Genomic DNA, 6,000 nt, shown 5'->3' on the forward strand with positions numbered 1-6,000 from the left:
GTTTTGTTTTTCGGTGGCTGAGGGCAAATTTTCTTCATGTGGATGACAGCTTTGTAAACGGGCTGCCATAAGCCTTTGTGAATATATGGCAACAGGCACCCACTGGTCTTCAGATCTTGTTTATGTAGCTGGCGGCCACTGAGCAGGCAGGCTCAGAACGCTCTCATTTTCTACACGTTCCCTGCTAATGGGTCTTGATTACATGGAGCCTGTTCAGGCTGTTAGTATTAACTTTTCTTGAAACAACGCGGTCTTTTGAAGCTTTGCTGATGTTTGGCCAGAAGGCAGTTCTGTGGCTCAGAGTGTTTTGAAAGGCCCCAAGCCTTTTCACCCTGAAGGGTTGTAATTTTGTGCAGAAGGCTGGCCAGTCAACCCTTAGTATATGCGGGGGATTGGTTCCAAGACACCAGCACCCCCCAGTCCCCCACCACCCCCCGTGAGTATACCAAATCTGTACATACTCAAATCCTGCAGTCGACCTCGAGGAACCTGAGTATAGGAAAAGTAGGCTCTCCATATACACAGAATTCTCATCCTAAATACACCGTATTTTCCATCTGTGTGTTGGCTGAAAAAAATCTGCATATAAGTGGACTCACACAGTTCAATTATTATTCAAGGGACCACTGTGTAGCTAATGAAGAAAAGACTTGTTGAGTTTCCCGAATATCTCTGAAAATAGCAAGTGGGACAGAAGGTTGGCAGTATGTTTAGTGCCACTCCTGTTTGGGACTCCCTAAAGGCAGAAGAAAATTCCAGAATGGGAAACCAATTAGAAGGATGAGAAAACACATGGAAATTTCAAAAAGTAGTGGGAAAGATTAGAGGTATAAGAATATCCTAGGGCCAAAACACAGACAAGAATGTTCACAGGCAGCGTTATTCATACTAGACAAAAAGTGTTAAGAGCCCAAATGCACACCAGCTGACAAATGAATAGGCAGAGCATGGTGTGTCCACACAGCGGCACACCACAGCCATGAAAGGATGGAGCATAACAAGGATGAAGCTGGAACACAGGCTAAGTGAAAGAAGCGAATCACAGAAGGCCACTCATTGCACGACTCCACTGAGTGAGACGTCTGGAATGGGAAACAGAGAGAAGGAAAGTAGCTTCGCGGTTGCCAGGGGCTGAGGAAAGGAGGAACTGGGAGTGACTGCTAATGAGTACAGGGCTTCTTTTGGGGTGATGAAGATGTTCCGGAATTAGATAATGGCGACAGTTCCACAACCTTGTGAACATACTAAAAATCAATGCATCGTATACTTTAAAATGATTAGAATGGTAAATTTACGTGCTATGAATCTGATCTCAATAAATAAAAGTAAGAACATTCTCAGGCTAGAAACCACATGGTAAAAAGAGCATATTTAGAAAGCAACGGCAACCAGCCCGAGGCTCGCACATGCACTCAGGTTTTATACAAAGCGTCTGGGGACAGAGGCAGGCTCTGACCCCAGGTAGACAGGGGATTTCTGCAACAGAGCCTGGAGCACACAACATTCAAGGAGACAGAAGACACTCTTCTGTGCGCTGGTCACTGGAATGAAACCGATGCTGTGATCACACACTGCACCCTCTAGTGCAGGGTTCCAGGCCGAAAGAAAGCTGCCCACCTAGACAGATCAGTGTGTGGCTTCTGAGGAGGCCATTACCTGGACTGCAGGTCAGAAAGTGACACGCAGGGCCTCCCGTGAAGTTCCTCCTCATGAGGAGAGACACATGAAAGTGACATCTAAATTCACATAGCTTCTGGTAGAAATTTCTGATTTGAAAACATGACACCACCAACTTTCAACAAATGCAGGTCCCTCCAGCCCTTGACCACCCATTCTCTCCTCACTGTCTCTACCGTTTGCTCCTCTCCCAACTTTCTTTCCAAGGACTCGTCCTCCCGAGCTGACATCCCTACCTGTCCACCACACTGAGCCTGTGTGATCCTGCTCCAATGTCAGGCCCCTCCCCACCCACCTAGGCAGACAGGCCTGTCCCAGGGGATCTCTGGAGGGGCAGCTGTGTGCCCAGAGGCCGGGAAGGGGCAGCCTGTGCCTCCTGCACTCCACTTCAGAACACTTTCACCCAAAACTCATTTCTCTCTGGAAACTGGTACCCCTGGCTACAGCGTTCTCCAGCCCTGTGGGCTACCATTGCCCCTCACTTCCCAGCTCATCCCCCAAACGTCCATGCCTCCCTTGGTCCAGGTTCAAACACTCTCATCACAGGCATTTCTGTGGCTTCTCCTGGGAAACCATCAACATTTTATTGGGGCCCCGGCCTTGACTCTTTGGACTTTAGATAACTTTCTTTGGTTTGACTTTAGAATTTCTCATGACATACCCTCAACTTCCACCAAACGTTGAAAGCCTTGAGCTCTTCAGGAGTGGTGGCCAGGCCTCTCCTTTCTCTAGCAGCTGCTACAGCTCCCTGGCTCCTGCTCTTCTCTGCATGTATCCAGCCCTTCCCTCAGCACAGTGGAGTCAGAGCCAATGTATGTTTAACTCCAGCACCAAATTTAAGACATTGAGGGCAACACAGATCCATGGTGCTTCCTCTCCTAGCCCATCTAGACCCACAAGGCCTGCTGTCTCCCTCACCTGTGGCCCATGTCCATGCCCCTGCTGATGTGCATGCCTCTGAAATCACAGAGGCCATACCAGTGTGGTGTCCACACATCACTGAGCACACCACACTGCTCACCCAACAATCACCTGTTGCCAGGGAAAGCTCCTCCAAGCTGTCCCAGCTCTCAACACCTCCACTCCCCAGACTGTTGTCCATTCCCAGCAGACAACCTCGCCTGCCTTGCACAGGTCAAGTGATGCCACAGCCAGTGAACTCATTCCCAGTCTGCTCTCTACCCTTCTCTGCATCCTGGCTTCTGCACCAGGCACCCTGCCTTGGACACACTCATGGTGCTCTCAGCCTCCTGCCTCTGTCAATCCAGTCCCTGACTGAAATGAGCTCGGCACATCAGCAGAAGGAGATTCACAGCCGGCGACCAAGCCCCCACTCCTGGCTTCACCAACTAGCCCTCTGACCCCTCAGTGTGGTAAAGATTTGATATGTTAATGCAGGCTGCATGCTCAGAAGGTTGTGCAGCTCATAAGCAGCACTCAGCAAGGGTGAGCTCTGACAACAACAACCATTAGCCATTCCAGCCCTATCCTGGCTTCTGCACGGAGCTGTGCCATCCAATTCAGCTCTGTATCTGCAGTATCCAGCACTGCCGATGTTCAGAGAGGCAGGGAGGAGATGGAGACTGCATCCTGGATCCTACAGAGACTGCCTGACAAGCACACGTGGCCTCTGGTTTTCTTTCATGAGCTTCCCAGAAGGTGACACTCTGTCTTCACTTCCCAGGTGACCTATTGGAATCCTCCGACTTATGATTAACAAGAGAGCAATATCTTACGTGTACAGGAATAAAGAATGAACTCCCAATACTACGAGAAAGATGGTTTCCTCGCAGCCTCTGCCCACCCTTGGGAAAGCACCGATAGTGCCCATCACTCAGTGGCTCCCCCGCTGCTTTTCCTTCTGCCTCATCCTAGTCAGGGTCCCAGCAGCATCCCAGACTCACTGCTATGAGTTCAGGGGCAATGTACGGCTACTGCTGCCACCAAAGGACAGCTGTTGAGATCTTGGCAGAATTCCCTCAATCAATCAACACCAAATCTTGCTATTGCTCTAACCATTTGGCCTAATTTCAGTGAGAATATATCCCAGGTCACAAATTAGCTCACATTCACACTGACAAAAACAAATACTATTGAATTTTCATAGTATAATTTTCCATAGACTGTCACCATCATGAATCGTAAATTAATTCAACTTTACATGGTGAAGTCTGAAAGAACACAATGTCAAAGGGTATATTTTCCTCGTTAAGAAATCACCACTATGCACTTATAAAGAAACACTAAACACATCTCTGGCTCTTGCTATGTGGAAGAAAACTTCCTGGGGACAGTTGTACTCTCCGCCTAGGCCCTATCAACTGGAGGGTGTCCCCCCACATCCACAACAGGTAGGTGCAGGCAGAGCACACACAGGACATTTGCTGGGGATGCCCTCCTCCTGTCCACAGAAACCTGTTTTCCCAGCTCCTGGGGTCAATGGCTTTCCCTGCACTTTGCGTCAGTCTCTCAGGCCCTAGGGATTTAAATCTGGGCTCCCAGTTCCAGCCAGAGAAACTGTCACTGGGTGTCCACCCTTGACAGGCCTTGACCTTGGCTCCCTCTCTGTGACATGCTCTAATCACACTCCTGGCTCACATAGCAAAGAGGTTACCCTGTCTCTTACCCTGATCCATGGACCTCCATGCCAGGTCTCCCCGACAGACAGCCAAGCTCTAGGTATATGGCTGTGCTGAGGCAACAAGCTGAGGCAGTCTCAGCTTTGCTCGGCCTGGCATGCGTCCCCACCCAGCACAGCGTCTGCAGGGGGAAAGGAGTGCTGTGGAAACCAGCTTTCATCCCCAAAGTAGGTCAGAATTGCTCCTATCAGCAAGATAAACTGAGCAAGTCTGAAGATCCATTAAAGCTCGCTTTTCTTACATAACAGCACAAGCTGCCATTATGTCAACCCTGTTTTTCAAGAAATAGCTGGATGTTTTACATAAAATATCCTCTGCAGTCTGTGCTATGTTAAAAAATTTAAGTAAGGAACACACCCACTAGTCTCTGACACCTATGCCTTCTACCTCACATGCCCTGCCCTCCATGGCATCTTAGATAATAGTAATGGAATACAACAACTGCATCCCCTCTGTCCTTGGACTTCCAGAGAGATTAAGTGACAATTTACATGCAACTGAATGCGTGTTTAACATCAAGTAGCTTGTTTGTCAACACTTAAACACAACTTTAACTATCTAAAGTCCCAGAATCAACAGTACAAGGCCAGAGTTCCCAACTTTCAATAGCAGAACTTGATCTTCAAACAAATCTTTATGCAGAAACCCAATATAAAAACAGAAAAAGATCAAGGTGGGGCTGGGGCTGCGGAGGGTTCTGACAGGAGTGGATGGAGAGAGGCTGGGGCTGCTCCTTAATAACCAACTTGGAATCCTGGAGCCACAGGCATAGAGTTTGAAAGCTGTTGACCCCAAGAATATTGTTACTCCTAAGGTCAATGCCAGCACCAAGAACATCACCGTAAAAGGCAGGAGAATCATTTGCTTAAAGGGAGCGTGCATGTGGATGGTGGTCTCTTAGCCCAGATGGCCGAATGGGGTCAGAGATGCAGGCCGTGAGGGTGCACCTCCATGTAAGGGTCCCTGGCCCCACAAGGACAAAAAACCCAAGTCAAAGAGATTGTCCCAGCTGCCTCTTTTGTATGAACACCTCCCTTTTCCCCTAAGTCATCCACAACCTTTCCCTCCCCTAGGAAGCACTGGCAGCTCTGTCTTGCAGAACTTTCCAAAGAAAGGAGTAGATGAGACAGTCTTGCATGCATAATCTAAAAGGCCTCCCCAGACATTCCTTTAAGCCTGAAAGAGAAGAGCCAGAACACGCACAAGTTCTACTCTTCCAGCCAAGGGCTGAGGAAGATGGTGAGGATGACCCTGTGGGCCGGGCACACAGAAGCGTGTGCATGTGAGGAAGAGACTCTGCTTTTCTTCAGTCCCAGCCTCGTTCTCTCTCACATTTTGGTTCTGTTTATCAAATACTTAAAGTCAGCAGGTGCTCTCTTTCCCCGACTTGGCACAAGTGCAATTGCAGGCTCTTACAGAGAGGCAAAATGAAGTTGCAGCCCTGACTCTTCCAGGCAATGGAGAGAAAGGTTTTACCCAAGGAAGACACAGATGGAAACTCAGCAGGTTTGATCGAGTGCCATTCTGGCCCCCTACTCCTACCAGGAGATGGGCAGAAGAGCACATCTGGGAAGAGGGGCTTGACTGAGATGTGACTTGGAAAGAGGTGGCAGCAAGGGCCTTGTAAGAAGAATAAGGACCAAACCCTCATTACACCAGGGTCTACACACACACACACAAACAC

Source organism: Pongo abelii, chromosome 19, assembly GCF_028885655.2.
Source record: "Pongo abelii isolate AG06213 chromosome 19, NHGRI_mPonAbe1-v2.0_pri, whole genome shotgun sequence".
In the NCBI taxonomy this organism is placed as follows: Eukaryota; Metazoa; Chordata; class Mammalia; order Primates; family Hominidae; genus Pongo; species Pongo abelii.